The sequence below is a fragment of the Amblyomma mixtum genome, chromosome 8 (genome assembly GCF_055824585.1).
Source record: "Amblyomma mixtum isolate Tamu chromosome 8, ASM5582458v1, whole genome shotgun sequence".
NCBI lineage: Eukaryota > Metazoa > Arthropoda > Arachnida > Ixodida > Ixodidae > Amblyomma > Amblyomma mixtum.
Window position 1 is genome coordinate 15,314,151 of NC_143019.1, and position 22,440 is coordinate 15,336,590.

General features: G+C 47.9%; 1 pseudogene; it reads right to left on the reverse strand.

Annotated features, from left to right (window-relative positions):
• LOC149331448 (uncharacterized) lies at nucleotides 1-1,947 on the reverse strand (annotated as a pseudogene).
• Nucleotides 1,948-22,440: the final 20,493 nt, after the last annotated feature.

The following is a 22,440-nucleotide window of genomic DNA, read 5'->3' on the forward strand; positions in this document are numbered from 1 at the left end:
TCAGCACCAAACTCGACATCGTTGGCTTGTCTGCCGGAATCGCTGGTAGTAACGCAGACGCTCCGGTGGCCGCATTTGTTGTGTCGTCCTTCGCGGTGGTTGGACCGATGGCCGCTGAGTTATTTAAGCCGGATTGCCCGTTGCCAATGCCTCTTTATGCTGCAACGAGAGCGTCGGTGTTGTCGGTGTAGGCGCAGTGACTGTTGTCTCCAGCCCTTGTGACGAACTGATATTACACCGTTCCCTCGTTGCCAAAAGGTGCCGCCGGTTGCGCCGAAGAGCAGCACCGTTTTCTGTGCGCACATAAAAGGCTCGTGGCCGGACCGGTCCAATCGCGTTTTCTTTCCGTGCCCAGGACTTTCCATTCAAACGCACCAAGTCGTTGCTGAGGCGAGGTACAGCGCACTCCTTGCGACTTATCCGGCTGCGTGTCTTCACCTGTATCACCGGCATGGGATTGAAGTCCGGCACTGGTGTGCGCAGCCGCCTCCCTTTCAGCAGCTCGCCTGGAGACCGGCCATCTTCGGTGGGACTGGCCCTGTAATTCAACATGTCCATCCAGAAACACTCATTTGCCGCTTTCGATTTCATCAGAATCCGCTTCACGATTTGCACACCCTTTTCTGCAAGCCCGTTAGGTTGGGAATATTCCTGGCTAAATTTAACATGCTTGCAATCATAAAGCCGTGCAAAAAGAAAAAACTCGTCAATGCTGAACTGTGGGAAAAATTAACATGCAGAAAACGAAAGTAATGTTCAACAGTCTAGCAAGAGAGCAGCAGTTCGCAATGGGTGGCGTGGTGCTAGAAGTAGTAAGGGATTATGCCTATGTAGGGCAGGTAGTGACAGCTGCTCTGGATCATGAGAGGGAAATAATTAGAAAAATAAGAATGGGGCGGAGAGCATATGGCAGGTTCTCTCAGATCATGGATGGCAGTTTACCCATATCCCCCAAGAGAAAAGTTTACAACCGCTGTATCTTACCGGTATTCACCTATGGGGCAGAAACGGGGACGCTAACAAAGAGGGTTCAGCTTAAGTTAAGGACAACGCAGCGAGCTAATAAAGGAAAATGATTGGTGTAACGTTAAGAGATCGGAAGCGGGCGGAGTGGATGAGGGAACAAACGCGGGTTAATGACATCCTATATGAAATCAAGAGGAAGAAGTGGGCTTGGGCAAGGCATGTAATGCGAAGGGAAGATAACCGCTGGTAGCTAATATATCTGTGGCATTCGGTTTGCAGCCTTCGGGCTGCGGCCGTGTATCTGTATTTTTCAGCCAGCGTCCGTTCCGGCGGACGCGGTTGTTGCGACGCGCGTCATTGCTCTGTCCTCTTATCTTTCAACTCTCTTCTATCTGCACGTGGCAGCGGTGGTGGCTCGGCTTGAGCCAGTTGGCAGGCCCGTGCACTTTCCTTTTCATCCTTCTCTCAGTCGCAACCAACTAACCAACCCTAAGGGTAACTGAGTGGATACCAAGAGAAGGCAAGCATAGCAGGGGGCGGCAGAAAGTTAGGTGGGCGGATAAGATCAAGAAGGTGCCGGGGATACGGTGGCCGCAACTGGCGAAGGGCAGGGTTAATTGGAGAGGCCTTTGCCCTGCAGTGGGCGTAGTCAGGCTGATGATGAATCTCTCGATCACCGAACTGGCTGTCATGTCGGGCAGCAACTTAACACTTCTAACTTTGAAATCACGGTAGCGCAGTCTTCCTCGCTTTCTTCTCGTGTGAACACGAAGTTGTTGAAAACGTCCAAGCCTTCCTCACCCGCAACGCTGAGCAGCAGGACCGTCTTTGACGCCTCTGATCTTGGTTTGTCATCGCATGCCATGGCTCGAAGAAAAAATTCGTACTTCCGACGAAATAGCTTCCAATTCCGTCCTCCGTCCGTTGTCAAACGCAGGGGTTCCGACTGCCTTACTTGCTCCATTGCATCCCACTTCTGGCGCCATGTATCGTCCTTGAGTGGAACGACAAAAGTGAACAGCCAGGTTGTCAAGAAACAGTGAACGCCCTGATCTATTGATCGGAGTTTTTTATACCCGAAGGTGGAAAGGGGTCAGTGCACGCAGATGGCATGGGAAAAGCACGTGGCAATGCATAGCACCCAGATGATTTGCAGGCCACGATTTACGATCTGATATGATACAAGGAGTGCTCCAGCTGGTGCTGTGACGGTAAGCTAAATTAAGTCCATAGCGGGTAATCTCAATGTAACGGCTTTTCGTGTAATGTGATCTTTCTGACGGTGTCAGTCCGACTATATCAAGTCGACGAGGGCTGCGTCACCGCCGGAAGCGGTCTTGCTGGAGCCAGGGTGAAAAAAAAAAAAAAATGCCCGTGGACCTATTTACCTATTACATTTACCTATTATTATTAACCAATTTACATGGTTAGCAATGCGATAGCATTAAAAGCTGGTGGCGTGTTTACTGAAAGTGACGTAACTTCTGGCTGGGGACGTCACTTCTGTCCAGTGGAAATGTTCCCGTCTTGTGAAGTCAGTTTCCTCCAGCCAATAGGAATGCTGCTGTAGAAGCAGCACTGGTCTCGCGCAGCACCGGTGGCAGCGGCCGTCCATGAAGACAACACCTAGCAGCATCCTGCCTGGGCTCCCTCCTCGCGCTGGACCCTCGCGTATGTTCCTGCTGGCTCAAGGCAGCGCATTGAACCGCGACACTACTGCCACTAAATCAGTCCATGTTTTCCTCATCACGGCCTCATACTTGTTGACGCGACTCTCCCCTATGGTGACGTCAGTTCCTTCCAGCCAATTGGAATGCTGCCGTCTGGTGAAGTCGGTTCCCTCCAGCCAATGGGAATGCTCCCGTCTGGTGACGCCACTTCCCTCCAGCCAATGGAAACGCTATGGTCTTGTGAAGTCACTTCTCTGCAGCCAGTGAGAATCTTCATCATCATCAACCTTAATACGCCTACTGCAGGGCAAAGGCCTCTCCAATGTCAGTGGAAATGCTCCCGTCTTGTCACGTCGGTTCCCTGTAGCCAATGGAAATGCTCCCTTCTGACGACTTCACTTACCTCCAGCCAATGGGCATGATCCCGTCTTGTGACGTCACCTCCTTCCAGCCAATAGCAATGTTCCGGTCAGGTGATTTCAGTTCGATCTCAAAATAGGAGAATTTTTTTACCAGCGAAGCATTTTAAAACTCGCGGGCGATCATACGATGTGACGCTGAAAATGGGCGTTCGCAGTATTGTTTGTACATTTCATTTTTACATTGCCGCCTTCACATTGCGTCTTTGAACTTGACTTCGCCTCCGTTTTCGTTCCGCTTCTGCGTGAGCTTCTGGTGGGTGAAGGCTTTTCTGACCGCTCACCCACCGGCGGATGTTGGTGAGCTCCATTTACTTTTAACGCTAACGCTCCTGTTTTGTAGAAAATCCGGCTTTGTCGTTGGTGTCCTCGTCGGCACCACTTTTTCGCCCAGGCCCACGCCGTTGGGTGGGTGGGTGGCGCTTCTGGAAGGTGGCGATTTCTCACCCCGAGGCTTCAGCCCACCACCGTTTCGCAGGGAATGTCGCAAAGCAGTGGCGTCCCTTCCGGCCGAAGAGTTCTTCATAAACGTCTTCATGGACAACATACATACAGTATTTCTCAAAAATATGCAGCCCATCACCGCGAAGCGGCTGCTTGAGCCGGTGGTGGCGCCCGTCTCCCAGCGCACTTGGCACCTGGGTATGGAGCGTGAGGGTGAAAGACTTCCGCGCTCTTGGGCGGGCGAGGAAGTCTGAGTCGCGCTGGCTGGACGACAGTAAGTGCGGCGTTCGCGTTATTACTTAGTTCGCAGCGCCTGTGCGGGCGCGCTTGCAATGGTGCACAGTGGAGACTGACCTTTGGGCCGCGCTTCCAAGCGGGCGCGCGCGGTGCGAGTGGCGAATCTGTTCCGGGCGCTCAAAGATAAGCCGTGGCTTCGACCTCGTGCTAGTGCCGACTATGCCTGAAGAAACTACGAAGATCGAGAATATTCCACGCGTGCTTCGCCAGCGAAAAAAACGAACCAGGGTTCAAGCCCACGTAGCAAATGTCAGCCGTCCATGCGCTGCACTCGATTTCTTTCAGGCTCCTTTTCTGTGGTTTGCGTCAGTTGTCGTGAACTTTTCATATCTTAGCTTCCCGCAGTAATCCTTTCCAACTTACTCTGGTGCATGCCCATGTGCACTGCACGCAATACAATCAGTTACTGCCGGCAGCCCGCTGAAACCAATGAGTGCGAAACTCCTTATTTTCACATATGGATTAAACAGTGGCCACACTCCGTTAACGTAGTTGGGAACTCTCGTGCCATTTTTGCCGCGAAGATGAATGAGAACCTTGGAAGGAAAAGCGTGGGCGTAAGGCACAAGCGGAGACTGGTTGCCACGGGAACCGCCTGGAAGGCAGTTACTCCGGAAGAAGGGGGAGAAGGATGGTTACCGTAGAAGGAGAGAGGGTAGTGTGGCGAGAGGGGATGAATGTAGCACGGTCCTGCTGCTAAACCAACACCCTCTTGTCAAAATTCTTCAGAGGGTGTTGGCTAAACGCGCCGCCTGAGGAGAAGGTCACTGGTGACGCCGAGCGCCTATATAGCGGCGGACTGGACAGGACCGCTAGTCGAACAGGGAGTATGCGTAATAAACATAAAAGAGCGCTCTGGAGCAATACAGATATATGAAGTCACTCTCGTATTCTCTACCTCAACATATCGTAAAATATACCATCGTGCGAGTTTTCTTCTCCGTCTCTCTCCTAATGTAGTTTTTGCATTTGGAGGCTGCTTACTTAGAATCTCGGGGCGCGTAATTCACGCTAATGAGATATTTGCGAGTACAGGACCTATCTGCCCAACGAACGTTGTGCATGGAAAGCGGGCGCTCAGAGTGCGCACGCAGTATTGTCGCCTCTGCATGCAGAACAGCGCCGATAACAAGAGACGATGATTATAAGTTTACAGCTTCGTGACTATTGCGCAGAATACGGTATACAGCCGCGTTTGGGCCGTGCGTGTAAATGCTGTTCCCCCCAAAATGGCACCCGGGCAACTGAAAGAAAGCAGGCATACAGCGCTGACATTGTGTATGATTTTCCTCGTCAAGCACATTCCGCATGGAGCAACAAACAACGCACTCTTCATAATATGATGAAGATGCCATATTTCCTGAGTTCCTTCATCAGCGAGCGGAAAACAGGGCCAGATGAGAGCCTCCTCTCACCTACGGCCGTGGGTCCCACGAGCGAAGCACCGATTCGAACCGTCAGCCAAACCGTGATTATGGTCCAACGACAAATCCCACCACTATACGCATATGCCTTCGCTTTAATTCTAAGTGAGAACAACTTGAGGTGACGCGACCTTCGGCAATAAAGGGATCTACCAGTCTGGTAAATTTATTGGAAGCAGTTCTGGCTGGACGTCGCACATAATCCATAATTTCAATGGGCTCTCTCCGTAAAGGGTCCCCCAGACCCACGCTGAATCGTTTTAAAACAAGGGTGGCCGCACAAACAGTATACACATGCATAATCTCGCCTACACTGTAATCGCTAAAAATGAGTAGAAAAATTACGCTTTCTTGCAAGAACAGCACCCCGTCAAAATCCCGAAAAAAAAAGTGCGGCCTCCACGCACGTGTCTAGGTTTGGTGCTGCTGGCAGTAATGTTCTTTCTCTTTTTTTTTTTTTTTTTGGGGGGGGGGGGGGGGGTTAACATATTCAAATGCTCGGCCGCAATTCATTTCCGCAAGAAGAGCGGAAAAATATATGCGCATAGCTGGCCCCTAACCTTCGTTGCACTGTTTAAGGAAAGTGATCTTCACTCTAGAAAATAGTAGTTCGACCGCTAGAGGTCTGCCAAAGGTCGAAATGGATATTTTTCAACCTTCCTGCCACTGTTCTCGTGATAGTATGGTAACGCTACGGAATCCCCAGTCAAGCGGACTAGCAGTTTCGGCGACAGCCAAGCATGCTCTGTTGCCGTCTTTCCAATCGCGACGGAAAGGTTACGTGGCACTGGTATGCTCCCGTCTGCTAAAAAGCAAAGCAGTCGAGCGCGACTGAACGTGAGCTTCAAACCGAGATAAAACAGTGCAGTCTTAAAACTAAAAAACACGAAAACAAAAGAGTCGCTGCGGCCTCAGCTGCAGCACGCGCTATCAACTCTGCTATCAGGCCTCCCTCTTGTTCCCGCCCGGCGGACGAGAATTAGCGAGACTAGGCCTAAGCCTACCTGGCCGAGACAAGGCGGCGGTTCGCCGTTACAGCGGTGTTCGGATGTCATTTCGTTAATTACTTGTGACGCAGTTCGAAACCGGCATTAATTATTGGACTAATGCGCCCTTTATGCATCTCGTCGTAATGTGACCCCAGCCCCTGTTTGTCATTTCTGTCAAGTTATGGCTTGAAAAATTCTGAAGCTCCAGCTACCACCGGCGCCTGACAACGTCGTGTTCGTGTGAGCTGTTCGCCTGACCGTCGCCATTCACGGTGGATATTCTGTTCTGCGGCGGAAGAAAGAACTCTTGCCAACGTGCCAGTGCCGGCTTGTCTTCGAAGTGCGGTGTTGTTGGCGTGATATCTTCAATGTGTGAACACGATCGGTTTGCGTGAACTAAGCCTTCCCCAAAGCTTCAACCTCAGCAGCAAGAGTGGTAAGTGCGATGGCATCTGGTCAGTTCTGTAATTGGTATTGCTGAATACGCGAGTCTTGCAACAATCGAGAATTTTATTAGCGTAGAAAGTGCTTTTAGTGCTCACGCGAAGAACCCGTAACGACCTATATTTACTCCGTGAGATTTGTTGCCCAAATCGCAGAAGCACTGGTGAAAGAAAGTGACAGATACAGTCATATACCGCTGAGGGTGGTCGCGTGGCTGTGGCCGATGTAGAAGTGAAACTCAGGCCTTGACGCGATCACGGCTCGCCTCTTCTAGAAAGCACGGATGGAAGTAAGCGCCGTAGTTCTTCACTCAGCGAGTACTGCAGGTTTTCAATTTAGAAGCACTGTTCTTGCCGGTGTTAACACCGGGAAGGTTAAGGATGTTTCAAGCGAATGAGTGGCGCGACGCCGCGAAAACTTTTGTACTTCTCGGAACATCGTCACATTGGCCCCTGTAGCTGTCGCGGCCGCTCGAAACACGTTTTTCTGCTTCGGGGACAGAAATCGCAAGCGTTTTCGCTTGCATGCATGTGAAACAGGCTTTAACTGTGTGAAGAAGTCATTTTGTTATCCGGTACTGAGGGAGAAAAGATTGTGTTTTCGAAAGCCATTTTCATCCACATCGAAGAAGCCTTCAATTTTAAGTTCAACCACCGGCGCTCGCTTGAGTCGCATCTGCATGCGTTCTGTTACTCACTCTTGCATATCGCTCGCAATAGCGCGCATATGTTGAGAAGCAGGGTCTTTGTTTCGCCGAGACTTGAGCGTACTGATGTTACTGCTGACTACCTGCCTAAATCTGATGTTTCATTCTAAGTGCACGCCACTGAGCACGCATCGCAATTATCATCCAATAATTAGTATGCGCACGCAGAGAGCCTTCGCGACGTTGTCCCAGTTAAGTCCTTGTCGTGAAATTTCCAAGAGTTTGGCGATTGCACACATGACCGTATCCTATGTCGCGCAAGGTGGCATTGAATCGTCGCGTTAGAAAAGATTTTTGGACTCGTAATTTTTTTTTATTCCTTTTGAGTTCGGTCGCCTCAAGAAGCAGAACTGCATTCATGCATGTTATCGTAGATGCGATGGACTGCCAACGCTGTTGGGAATCATAAGATTACAGAGAAGCTTAGTGGCGTTTATCTTCACCCTCGGCATTCCTATTCATCGCTGCCAACGTGCGGCCTTTGCGTTGTCATTCTGCCACGCCTTTCATGCACCCGCCAGAAGAAACCAGGAGGCTGGCAAGGTATCGCAGTTCTTCGCAGGTGATTACGCTTTTTTCGGGACTGTTCGCGAAGGTGTAGAGCCTTTGTCAAAAATGCACACCCCAACGGGTTTGCTTCCTTGCCACGCAGTATGGATCGCTCGTGCAATCCAAATCTTTCTTGGGCAAGGAGGAATCTCGCCTTCGTCTACCCGAATTTCTGGTTTTCCTGGAATGCCAGGGGGTCCACTACTCGGCTTAGAAGCGCACCTTTCCTGCTGGATATTCATCGGCGTCGGCTGTACAGTATAACGAAACATGAGGGTTCGCTGTCGTTTAGGCCAAACTGCACCAAATTTTTTCTGCTTTCATGTTCACTTAAGCTCTTCAGTAAAAATGGCGCTGCAGGATAGTGCGGACCGTGGGGTGATGGTCCAGCGTCTAGCTAAGCTCCCGCGTATTGGTCAGTCTTCCTGCGATATTGAACCGCGTTAGAGTACTTTAGATTAGGCCTCGAGCAATCATCTTCGGACTGTGTACAACATTGTGTTCGGCGCGTGCATTCGGCGTCGCGACCATGCAGTGGCATGCGCTTGGTTGGTTCGCTTTTCGGGAAAGGAAATGGCGCAGTACTTTTCTCACATCTCGGTGGACACCCGAACCGTGCCGTAAGGTATGCGGGTCGTATGCAGTCCAAGTGAACGGACTTAAGGATGTTTCAGGCCGCTCTGAATGGGCCACAAGCAGCTCCGGCGGATACTGCCGCTCGCTTGCGCCGAGGATAGAGGGCGAGAAATCGATGCCGCTCGCCCTCGGGTGGTCAGCGGTAACCAGTGAACACCAGTGTTGTCGGTAACGCGTTACAAGTAACGGCGTTACCGGTAACGCGTTACTTTTTTCGGTAACTTAGTAACGTACTCGTTGCCATTTCGGACCTGTAACGGGCAACGTACTTACGTTAACATTTTTCGGTAACGTGACGTGTCACGTTACTAGTTACTTTTTATTTCAATTGTTCCCCTGCGCCTCTTTTTCAAAAAAAAAAAACGCCGAAAATGATGGTGCAAATAAACAAAATCTACCGGTGCTCTCGACGACCCTTGTTGCGGCTCGCATGCATGCCAGAAAACACCTGCCCTTGACGACGCACTCAACTAAAAAAGAAAGCACGAACACGCAGTCACCCACTTGTATTCACCCCCAAACCACCCACACACACAACTCTCTAAAGAGTGGACGCATGCCAAGCCACCAGTGAACCATTTGGAGAAATCTTTAAGTGAGTTTCTGCGTAAGCTTGTTTTTCAACCAAAATGTATCGTTCCCAGGCGACACTCTCGCATTCTTGGTGGAAGCAGTTCCCTCTTGTGAGCAAACTCATGAATGTCGCCAGTTCACTTCAAGTTGGCCCCAAGAGAGCCATAGGAAGAGTACAATGATACAGCACAGAAAAGGGGATTGCAGTCAACCATTTGTTTCTATCTGCAACTGCGGCTAAGTTTTGCGAGCGAAGCTGACCTTGAACACCTTGACGCAAACACTCAGCATTTTTGCAATAATTATGCAGGTTCAAGTAAAAAAAAATTGTTTATGTGCGCAAATATATTTTTCTGAACTATGACATTTAAGCATTTCGTTATTGCTACACAATTTCCGCGTAATTTCGTAAGCAGAAGCACACCAGAATTACTGTAAATTTGTTCAGTTCAGCTATGTTTTGTTTGTGAAGTTGGAATTATATGAAGTATGAGCTTTATAAAATTGTTATCTTGAGTTCTTACAGCGAGGAACCACTGATTAAAATTTATGGCCATGGAGTAACGGCAAAGTAACGTGCGATCCTTTTTTCGGTAACGGTAACGGAAATGCGTTACCTTTTTTTGTAGGTAACGTAGGGCGGTAACGCGTTCTTTTTTTGTTAGTGTAACGAGTAACGCATTTAGTTACTTTTTTTTGGTAACGCCTACAACACTGGTGAACACCTAGTGCGGCGTTCGCTTTGCCCGCTGCGTCCATGTCTTGCGGCCGCCGCGCTACGGCGCTTTGCGCGAGTGAACACAGTGGCCAGGGCGATGCTGCCCGGCGCTGTAATGATTTCTAGCGGCCGTGAACATCCACGTAGCCGCTGCAGCACAGATCATCGGAGCGCTATTTCATTACCTTCTCATTTTTGCATTCCGGGCTCATTCACATGGCTCGTCTACTTTTATACACTTTTTTGTTTTTAAAAAGAACGGAAAGGAAAAATTTAACGTCCATTACCTCGCTAACAGGGACGCGTTCATCACCTCGCATCTCGTGGCCGTGGCCTTTACGCGATTCCGACTTAGCGGTTAATGTTATGGGTGATAACGTTCACGTTACCGTGGACCCTAATGAGGACAGTATCCACTTGTGCCTCGACAGTGTGTACATTGAAGTTGGCACTAAAGGCATGAGACAGCATTGTCGACGTCATCAAAAGAGGCCGATGCTGTGGCGCCATATGCTCTGTGTCGCTCCGCTCCCGCGTAACATGGACATGACTTCACATAAAGGCAGACTACAAGCCCGGGTTCGCACGCTTGAGAGGCAATATGGATCTAAACAGGGCGTCTACTACGCAGACATCACAGGGCCGTCGGCCGCGGGATTCTGCACGGCTGTCGTAGTCCCCCGGGGAGTGAATGTCGATGGCCTATCGTTTAGGGCCCCGAATTCAACGCGAGCGGAGGAAATAGCAATAGCTCTCGCTGCCACCGATCCAAAATCGAGAACGGTTAGCACAGACATTCGCCGGGCCTGTGAACGCTACCTTGCAGTGGAAATATCACCTCTTGCCTCCCAAATTGTAAGACGGGCTCTCGCCGATCCAACTCGTTCAAATGTAATCTGGGCTCCTGGCCACCAGGGTCTACGAGGCATTGAGGCCGCTGATGCGGCCGCCCGAGCGATCACACACCGGGCTCCTCATTCTAGCTCTCCTGGCTGAGTAGTTCATAAACCGCTTCTGCGGTCCCGCGAAATCTTAATTCATTACTGCGACAGCCACCGTCTCTACCCAACACCTGCCAAGGGGCTGAGCAAAGCGGAGGAGCGAACTCCACGGCACCTGCAGTGCAGACAGGAACTCTTCTCTGTTCTGCCATCGCCAAACACTTTGATCCGTACATAGATGGGCGCTGCCCGCACTGTGGGGAGATATACGATTGCTTTGACATGGTGTGGCCATGTGCTCAGAATCCTCACCTTCCCCCACACCCACCTGAGAGGCATGGGAGACTGCCCTGCGTTTAAACGTGTCAAACTGCTCAGAGTGGAAAGCCTAACACACTACGCTATGGCGTCGTACACTTTTTTGCTAAGGATCCGTCGGATAAGGTGTGTGAGATCTCGGCAGTCTTTTATAACAAAAGCTTAACGGCGCCGGAGCCTCGAGAGGAGTAGCAGGCGGTTAGCAACGGCGTGCCTAGACAACGGATATGCGTCTGGAAACAGGTGGTCGCAGCGCCGAGCTCCGCGCTTGGCCGCGGAGTAGCGCCGCAGGATCGCTAGTCTTATTGCATCTAGGCGTGTACTAGTTACTGTGGTTGACCATGATGACGTCATAGTATAGTAATGACAATACATTGGAGTAAACAATGTCCACATGTAATGCATCATTGTAAAGATGAAGTTTTGCCTAATTAACATTAATTATACAATTTAATTGCAACAATTAATGAGTTGATATGTTTCTATAGCAGTGGATAACTACAAGTGCTAAACACGATGTGACCTTCTGCTTGACTTTGAAAAATTTAGCAAAATGTAAGAATAACAATGGGTGAATGGATGACGTCATATACCCTATAACAGAGTGCAAGTCACGTGACCTAGCATAACGTCACTCTGCGCGTTGAAAAGGTGCCTACCGGGACTGATCTCGCCGCAGACGGCGCTGACGTGGAAGGGAACGAAGACGCAGCCTCTTCGACGAGCTCCCGTGCTGGTAGTTGTCCGGAACGTTCTCAGCGTTACTGACGCCAAGCCGCTTCTAGTTACTCGATACACTAGAGCTTTCACTCTCTAACTAGGTTGAGCAGTAGTTAAACCACAGCTAATTTACTTTTTTCACTCCCACCTTCCCCTACGGCGTGGTTGAGGTGTCCATCGAGGCGTGAGACAATGACCGCGGCTTTCACTTCCTGATAACCAGTCATTAGCCTGGAGCTGCATAGGCATGATGCCACTCGCGGTCACTGAATTTCCGTTCGCAGCGCAACCCTGGCTTCAACTGTCTTGCGTTCTCATCCTGTGAAGTTCATTGCTCGAGTATCGTTTCATAAGAAGTAGTTCGAAGAAGTGCGTTTGGGCGCTGCATCAACCGCACCGTATGGTTTGTTTTCCGTGACCCCAGGTGGTCGAAATTTCCGGAGCCCTCCACTACGGCGTCTCTCATAGCCTTGGGACCTCAAACCCCATAAACCGTTGTTGTTAATGTTTCGTGCTCCTTCAGTCATGTGGCTCACGCACTGTGCGGTACGAATAGGAAAACTTTTTTGAAATTGTACATGGTTGCAGTTTGTATTGTCGTAATCGTGTATTAGGAGTCCGAGTATTCTACACGCTGTCACCTTTGGTACCTGTCTGCCGAGTAGGGTGAGTTGTAACAGGGCGGTGGTTTGAATCCGGTTACGTGGAAGTGATCCCCTATGGTGTGTATGCTTTCCTGGAGGGTCGTTTCAACGTCCCCTGGACATCCGGATTCGTTCCACAAGGTAACGGCGTAGAATGTGGGATGACGGTTTCAGATCGTGGATAGAGCTCTCAGGCATATATTAATGAGGGTTGGAGATATAATGGATCCTTGAGGTGGTCCACGGGTAATGTTGACTGGGGAGGAGAGAGAGACGGCGCTGCCTTGAAAAGGGCTACCCTGCCTTTGAGAAAACTGCGTATGTAATTGTACATGTTGGGGCCGCATCGTGTGTCTTGAACGGACTTGAGTATGAGATCATGTGTAACATTATCGAGGGTCTTTTTTATGTCTGTTGCGAAAAGTGCCTGTGTCTGTGCTGTCTTTGGCTGCAGAAGCGTGCTTTGTAGTATGAGAAATACGTCCTGCGTGCCAGCATTATAGCGGTATGAGCTTGTGCGGAAAATGTTTCGTGTTTCCTAGGTGTTCTCCTTGCCTCTTTTGCGACTGAGAAATGTACGCCATGTTTTCGCAGCTAAAGATTTCATTTGGGAGAAGGCGTTCAAGCATGCTCTGGCGTGTTTCGTTGCGTTCGTTGGCTGAGTCAAGTTTCTTTGCAGTGTCAGTCAGGCGGTGAAGTCTGTTCAGTCTTTTCAAAGCACGTTAACGGGATCTCTGTTTTGTTCATATCAGATTCTAGCATTGACGGTATGTGTTGGATATGTTGTTGATATTGTGGAGCTGCGTAAATGGTAGTAGTAGTGTGTGGTTGTAACATCGAAGAAGGAGTGCTTGGCTTACCAGTCGGCGTAGCTGTGTCAGTTTTTCTAGATGCTAGGCTGCGCACAGGGCCTTTACTCGAGGCACATCGTTGCAGGATGTCAGCAGCATTTGCCGATGCCATTGGCTACGACAGTGGTGCGTTAGGCTGCTTGTCCTGTGCTTCTGAGACTGCGGCGTCTTCGCTGTTTGCGATGGCTATTCTAGATGGTAATCGGGTGGCGTTGCGTTGCTGGGTGTGCTGCAATAAAGTGGAGTCTGGTGCTGGTTGCGCATTTTGATGCGTTGTATATAGATTCATTCAGTCTGCTTATGGTTTTTATGGATCGTTGGCTCTATGATCTCCGGGGCAGTGCAGGCAGAGGAGAAAGTACTGGGTCTTCAGAGTGGCCGAGTTAGATAAGTGAGACGTCACGAGAAAGAATATCGTTCAGGCGTGCTACCGGCATCATCATCATCATCAGCCTGACTACGCCCACTTCAGGACAAATGCCTCTGCTATGTCTCTACAGTTAACCCTGTCCTTTGCCAGCTGCGGCCACCGTATCCCCGCTAACTTATTTATCTGATCCGCCCACCTAACTTACTGCGTCCACTGCTACGCTTGCCGTCTCTTAGAATCCGCTCCGTTACCTTTAAGGACCAGCGATTATCTTCCATTTACGTAACATGCCCTGCCCAAGCCCATTTCTTCCTCTCGATTTCGACTAGGATGTTATTAACCCGCATTTATCCCCTCACCCTCTCTGCCCACTTCCGGCCTCTTAACGTTACACTATAATTATTCTTTCCGTAGCTCACTGCGTTGTCATTAACTTGAACTGAACCCTTTTCGCTAGCCTCCGCGTTTCTGCCCCGTAGGTGAGTGCCGGTAAGATACAAGTGTTGTATACTTTTCTTTTGAGGGATATTTGTAAACTGCCATTCATGACCACAGAGAACCTGCCATATGCGCTCTGTCCCATTCTTATTCTTCTAGTTATTTCCCTCTCACGATCCCGATCTGCGGTTACTACCTGCCCTAAGTAGACGTATTCCCTTACTACTTCCAGCACCTCGCCACCAATTTCAAACCGCTGTTCCCTTGCTAGAGTGTTGAACATTCCTTTGGCTTTCTCGTTGTAATTTTTAGACCCAATTCGGGATACCGGCATGGATGTGGAAAAAAACAGAGGTGCCCAAATCTATATCTTCCCAATCGGAAGTTGAGGATAGCTTTGAATAGTTCGTACAAAGCAGGTTTTGAGACAGAAATGAGCTAGGCGAGCCTGAAGGCAGTCAGGAAGATGCGCCAACGGCAGAGGACAATCATCCAGCTTATATAATCGACATAAGCTAACATAATCAAGTTAATAAGGGAGTAATTACTCACTGACGTCCACCCGAGCGCAGCCGTACGGCTACAAAGGAAAGCTATACAGCTTTCTCAGAAACTTCGTAGTTAAAGAAAAATTCGTCCTGGTCCGGGGTACGAACCCAGGACCACCGCTACACCGGAGCAGTCGCTCTACCAATTGAGCTAACCAGGACGGCAAGCTTGGACCTCAATGAGTAATTACTCCCTTATTACAAATCTACTCCACCTTGGGGGATTCTCCGAAACATTTGGTCATAATCAAGTTAAATTTGAGTAACTTCGTTCTGTTTCATTACCCTCACAAATTACTTCCTCGGTATTTTATGCTGCCGCTTCCAATCGCTTTTACGAGTGAAAGTTCCCATCTAGTTGTTCATCTTGCCTCATTCATACATTATTTTGTTTGTTTGTTGTTCTTTAACGTGCACGGGGCTTTAGCATCTTGCTCCCATCACCGCAACGCCACCTTGAGTCTCAAGGTGATGGTGCTTGGTGCCACCACGGACCCTTAGCCCCCTTATACGGAAGCTGTCATCCGCACCGTGGCGATAGTTTTTAAGGTGAATGTTAGAAACCATGAACGGCGGCGGTTGGAGCCATGGTCAAGTTCCGGCCGACGGGCTCCCCGTCTGTTTACGAGTCAGGGGCTCCGGGACCTTTCTGTAAATAAGAATGGGCAACACAGGCGACATTTCAGGAACCGTCAGCATACCTATATCGCATGAGTTCCTCTTCCTCCAAAAAGCCTGATGAATTCCTGAAAAGCAACTGCACCGTAGAAGGCTCCACTAGAAATCGACCGCACTGTGACTACTTTCCTCGTTTCCTGATATTTTTTAATTATTTATTGCAAGTACCTACAGCGCCCATGAGGCATTATGGGGGGATATTACTACATACAATAACACATGCACAGAAGATATTGGGAAACATGTCAGCAAGGATAACACAGCATACTAAGAGAAGACTAAAGGAGTTCACAAGTAGTATGAATGGTAACACATCGGCAAAGCGCTGGCAAACGCATGAGACCTGGAAGAAATACATCAGGTTATCATTTCAACAGCACTTTGGAAACCAGGTGAACAAACCACATCAATCGGAAGCTTATTCCAGTCCAGAATTGGGGTAGGAAAAACGAATACTTAAATACATTAATGCGGCATTGATAACTCTTCATCTTTTTCGTGTTGTCTAGTCTCTCTGAAATGTAATACGGCTGCTTTAGATAAGTGTTTTTATCAATACCGGTGCAATCATTGTAAATGCGGTTATTCTCACTCCCTAGTAGATAACGACAAAGTTCCTGCAGTGTCTGTTTTTGTTATTGCTAGAACCCTTGAGAGAATGATAGGAAAAAATTACAGAGCAAAAACACTTTCATCCGATGACCTTCTGGTTGAAGTTTCGCAGGAAGATCACTCTGACATCCTCTCAAGCAAAAGCAGTTTGCTCACCATCTGGTGACCCCTCAAACGGAATCTAAACACTGTACAAGGTGGTATATCAGAATGCGGTCTGATCTCCTGAAATGCTTCAAGGTGCGATTGCCCTTCGCCGCATCACTATGAGGCGAAACGAGGCATCCGATATCGCCTTAACGGTGCCGTCTACCAGATACTGTGAAATCGGAATCATCCACTGTAAAATCTGTCCCTATATCCCAAACCCGAGAAGATTTTTCAACTACGAAGAGTACGGACACGGATCCAAAACATGCCGTGGAAATCTCATCAATGCGAAGAGCGGTGCCCATGAGCGCCTGACTGATAACTGCAGTGCCGGTCAAGCAGAATGTCCCAACTGTCACAGGACACACGCTGCGCATTCACGAACACGTCAGGCGTTCCAGAAAGAGAAAAAAAAAGTAATCCAGATAAAGGTTACAGAAAAGAACGTTTTCTGAAGCCCGGACGAAGCTCTAGCTTCTCTCCGGAAGATCCTACGCTGACGCAGCGTGCAGAGGCGGGCGCCGTCTGGGCACGCAATACACCATCGCCAACATTCCCTGTCCCAGAGGTCAACTTTTCACAGAGCTCTGAGAAAATACAGGCACGCGAGAGAGAGTCTCTCCCTCTTGACGAATCAACATCTGCTTCCGCGTCTCCAGTGGAGGTAATACCAGGCTTCTCAGCGTCGGAGACGCTGAAGGAGTCCCCCAAATAGAGGCGGATTTTCCAAGACCGTCTCAAACCGAAGACATCTGTCAATTTAGCAGGATAATAAATGCGGCTATATGTGAATAACTCCGGCTAGTTTTCGCGTCCTCGCTTACAACTATGGCTGTCGAAAGCATTATGCACTGGAACTGCCGAGGGCTACAAAGAAGCTGGTTGGCATCGAAATACTCGCGCAGTATCAACCAAACATAGTTTGCCTACGGTAAACTCAACGAAACTTTGTGGAGAAATATGTAGTGTACAGGAAGGACTGGCAAGGAAGTACCTCCTCATCAGGTGTCGTTGCTGTTGTTTTTCAGAATTCAATTGCCTCTCAGATTTAGAGGCAGTGGCAATACGAGCACTAACATGTAGTAGAGTAATAACCGTATGTTGCCTATACATACCACCACATCATCAACTTTCCATTGACTAACTTGAAAAACTCATTTACCAGCTTCCGGAGCCGTTCCTGTTGGTCGGCGATATTCACGCACACCACCCATTGTGGGGAGATATTAGAACCGATTCTCGAGTTGCGCTAGTCGAAAAATTCATATTGTTATCTGGGTCATGCATATTCTATAGAAGAGAACCAACATGCTTTAATGCAGCACACAGCTAACGCGCTGCGATAGACCTTGCTATTGGCAGCTACTGTGAGGGCTGTTGTAGATAATCTCTATAGAAGTGACTTCTTTCCCATATCTCTAAAATGCACATAAAATATAAACCCGAAGGTAAATAATCCTAGTAAGTTTAAAGAACGGATTGCTGATCGAAAGATGCTCCATTGTCATCTTCATCAATTTCATAACTAGGTATAGATGAATTTCAATTCTTGGTCGCACTGCGTATTATAGGCGCTGCACAGAAATCCATCTCAAAGACACCAGTTGAAATACAAAGCAAACGTAGAGCAGGGCAGGATGCACACTGCAGAAGAGCTCGTGAGAACGAAAATAATTCGTTGTAAAAGTTTCGCTATAATTCTACGGTTGGCAACTTGAACTTTAAGCGAGCTAAAGCAAATGCAAGCGTACTCGATGTATCCAAGCGGGAAAGTTAGCAGTCGTTTCTCTCCTGTGTAAATTCTTACGCAGATACGCATAAAGTGTACTGTACACTAAAAGCACTTCGAGGGCATAGTGCACGTACATTACCTCTTGTTATCACTGCTGGCGGTACATTTCGGCACCAAGCAGATGCACTAGGCAAACACTTCTAGCTCAGTGCATTATGCAGAAAAAATCAGGGGGCACTTTGGCTCACTAAAGTGCTGCAAGGCGAAAGCGTTTCCTGGCCACTGTTTGTTTTTATTTACTTTTTTATTTTCATATCTTGTTTTTTTATTTATTTTTTGCTCCTATTCTTAATTTTATTGTTTTTATTTTTATTTTCACAACTTATTTTTAGTTTTTATTTTCCTTTCCTTGACTTTACTCCTTTTATTTTATTTATAAAGCCCATGCATTCACTAGATGCGCCTTTATTAATGCTGGAACCTTGAGCCTATTAAGCAGTGACGCCGAAAGGCGGACGAATCTGCCGACGCGTCTGTCGACATTCCTGCCGACGCGTCTGTCGACACGGCTGCCGACGCGTCTGCTAACAACAGTATGGGGCATTAAAGGCTTTCGCCTTAATAGCCGAGCGTTCGTTATATCTGTCGCAGTTATACGTGTAAATCAAACGTGTGTTGAATCGGTAAAAATGAAAGTGCTCGTAGGTTGGACAAGTCCAGATCTTGCAGAGATCGTCCTTCGATTAATATTTTCGCTTCCTACGCTGAAAAGCAGATTTTAAGGATTGCTAATTAACAAAAAGAAAGCAAAGTTAGCATTTAAGAGGATTTTTGGGAAGGGGTACGCAAGGAAAAATAAAGTGTAGGGAGTTTCGCGAAAATCAGTGTCGAAGAAGTCAATCTCACGCACGATGCTTCATAAACGGCAAGAAATACGTGTACCACGGTAATAAAAGCCAGGTCGCACCGGTCATGTGAAAGTCAGCATAATGAAGCGGTGATTTCTTTTCTCAAAATTAATTTCCGATGCATTAAAAAAAAAGGTTTATGAAATTGGTGTATTCGTTGATATGGTTAGGCCGTCCGTTAATCTGGTCACGGGATAATGGTTAGATAGTGAAGTTGCTGATTAAGTATAGTCAGATCGCTTTCAATGTTACAGAAAGCATAGAAACTTGTATGGCAGAGGTGCGTTCAAGATGTGTTGTGGGTTACATGAAATAATGCTTTCTTGTCACTCTTGTGAAGCTGCACTCTTTTTTTTTTTTTTGTTTCCTGTAGCCCCACTATAATGCCTTTGGCGCTATGGGTTTCTGGGAAAAAAAACCCTAGATGCCCTACAGGTGCGTCAACGTAGACGTGCTGGACCAAAACTGCTGAAGCGAGCATAACGCATTAAAAGGACTTACCGAGCGCTAAAACTTGTAGTGCACGGAGTCAGAAACTAGCCAGCTGATGTCCACGGACGTAATGCAAAATATGCTACGTTTTATGAGCAACAGGAGCTCTGTTATTGGTAAGCGCAACATGCGTTGATGAGGAATTCTATGAATGGCATCTTCTATCAATTTCCTGAACATGGTCGTCTTAGTAAATTACAAACGCTACTGAAGTTTCTTTCTCAGTCTCCAGCCAGCAGTAGGAAGTTCTTTTCTCATTTTTCAATTTCTGTTGTTTGCAGTCTATTAACCAATGAGTTTTATTTCATCATCAGGTGTCAGTGTGGTGCTAGGTTCGGAGACATTCTCGCAGGAAAAGACGTTGCCTGCTACAAAGAGTAACTGAAAGTACAAAGCGTCACTACGAGCTATGCGTGCTTAACAAAGCACCCTCCGTTACAGCTGTACTGTCTGAATCGGGAAATAGTGGAACTTGAATACTTACAGTTGACGTATTACTGCCCTGCAGCCTTGGGCAGCGGGAAATGCTTTGGTATACTAATCAAGACAACGACAATATGCAGCGCATACTTCTATTTATTTGTGCACATGCCAAGAGGGAAACACTATTACACGAATGCAGGCACTGTTGCTTCTTCCGTTGCTGGGTTCATAGGGTCTTTCAGCAGCTGCTCGAGGGCTTGCATACCAAAAAGAATGGACCGCCAGATTGCGCGCAAAGAGGGAAACTATAAACATTTGAAAAAGTCCTAATTTGTAAAGAAAAAACTTTATTCCGTTATTCCAAACCCCAAACCTAACTCTGACACTGAAATGAAAGTATAGGTTGCAGCAAGACAAAGCACGTTTCATTTATTGCCCCTTCAGTCCTTCGAACACTTTGCCTCAGACAGGATCCCCGTCAGAAAATCGACAAAAGAGAAGAAAAGCAGCTCGGAATGTTGCAACGGTAGCTGTGTGCACCGCGCTGGAAACTGCGGTTTCACCCTGCTGAAAAAAATCTATGATGCAATAACCTCATAGAGGCTTCCTCATAAAATATTACACAATTCGTATAATATTCTGTGACATCTTTTTGATGATTGCACGACTTTACAGAAATGTATGACATTTGTATGATAATTTTCTATGATTTGTATGATAATTCTATGATATTTGTGTGACGAACTCTATTGCATCGTACAACTTTTTTCAGCAGGGCAAATCATCAGTGGCCAACGCTTCCATAACTGGCGAAATGCTGGACACCAATCAAAGTTTGTGTTTAGATGTGGTGACAGGCCAACCATTGGCCATTCTAAGGAAGGCCAAGCATGGGCAACAATTGGAAATGCCTTGACCATCATAAGGCCATCACTCTAACACCACGTTAAATCCAAGCAGTTTCTTTGATTGTAGGCCAATCATCTTGGTCAATTAGTATTTTAGCTTTTTCCTAGAACCATTTTTTTCACTAACTGCAGCTGCTTCTAGATCCCTGGACCCTTCTGTGAGATTTATTAACTGTACACATTAATTTTGGGGCCACCACTTGCCAAACACCTCAAATATATACAATCCCTTCTAGAAGATCTCAGTCTCAAAAAACACCAATATCACCACATGACCGGATGGTGTGAAATGCAGCAGTAAGCAGCTGACAGCATTGCTGCAAAGAGACTTCTGTAAAGAAAGGTGCAAAGTACTATTTGAGCCAAGCACCTAAAGAATTACACATATTTGTAAATTTGCCAAAGGCTACACGCATGTCTTTTTTTTTTTGCTTCGCATTTACAGCACATTTCAATTATGGTGAGGCACCGTAAATTCAAGGACTGTTAGATCACTTAGTTAAATCACTTAATTTCACAAAAGCCACGATGACGGTAACGCTACCAAGGCATTCAAAAATCTTACCCGAGTATAAACACTGCTAATGAGTTATCTCGGAAATGTCGTTCAAATGCAATATAAATATTATTTTACGGAAAATACCGCTTCTCTTGCTTGACAAACCGAAAAAGTAGCCGTAAACTCGCGTGTCAGCATACAAGCCGAGAGTATCTGTCAGAAGTGCTGGTAAAAATTTTTTTACTTATTTTACAGGCCTAAGATACAGGACTTAGGCAGGAGTGGACAATACAAATCAACAAATTCAGAAACAGCAAACAATTAGATACAGGACGTTGAATGATAAATCAGAACAAAGACACAAGATACTGTTTACAACATGAATGCATTTTGATGGGGGGAGGCACAAGGGCGCAGAGGAATCACGAAACCGTTGTACAGTTGACCGTATCGGCGGATAACAATTCCAATCGCAAATAGTGCGCAAGGAAAGGAATTTTTAAATGCGTTAGTCCTGCACGAAAAATCTAGGACTCTTTTGGTGTGATAGAGCGCGTAGAGCGGCGGCGCAGGCTGCCGAGATTTCGGCTTCTACCCGACGCGCTGCCACAGCTATAGCTCGTTCAGGTCGCCGCAGTGACTTCTTCCGCAAATAGAGAGCAAACGTGGGGTGGCTCTGTCGGACAATCCTTTCCACTCGCTCCGTATTCGAAGCTCCGGGATCGGCGTAGACGTATTGCTCCTGCATCGCCCTGACGTTCTGGACCAGTTCCAACTCCCTCTGCATCCGCAGCATCCGCACACGAGCGGACCGGATCGCGGATGGTCCGGGCGCGTCAGCGCTGTCCGCGTGCCACGTAACGTGAACGTCCCTGCTCTGAGCGACCTTGAGCCGGCGGCGTGCACTTTTCTGGGCCCGGACCGCGGACCGAATGAAAAAGGCCAGAGCCTTTTTCAGTCCGAGGGCTTGTCGGAGGACCGGGATTGTTTTTGCTTCTAGGTGCGCTCGTCTGGCTAGCTATCCTGAATGAAGTCGGCTTTGCTCCGTGCTGGCGCCTTTCGTTTTGGCGCGCTTTTCGCCGCATTTGCAGCTCGAGTGCAGCATTGTGTGTCCTCCTTTTCGTATTTCTCTCACTGCGTCGTACTGTGTATTTGAGCGTGTGCGTAAATACCCGCTTAGCTTTGTTGTTTCTGCTTATTTGAGTGAATATGGAGAGAAGGAGCTCTGTGAGCCAGTATCTGGTAAAACTGCTCTGGACTAAGCCGCAGCAAGCGTTTGTACTCTCCGGGTCGCATTCAAGTAGGTCCTCGTACAGCAGGTCCTGCATGGCCAAACACTGTTTTTCCAACCTTGACTTTGTCCAACATAACCG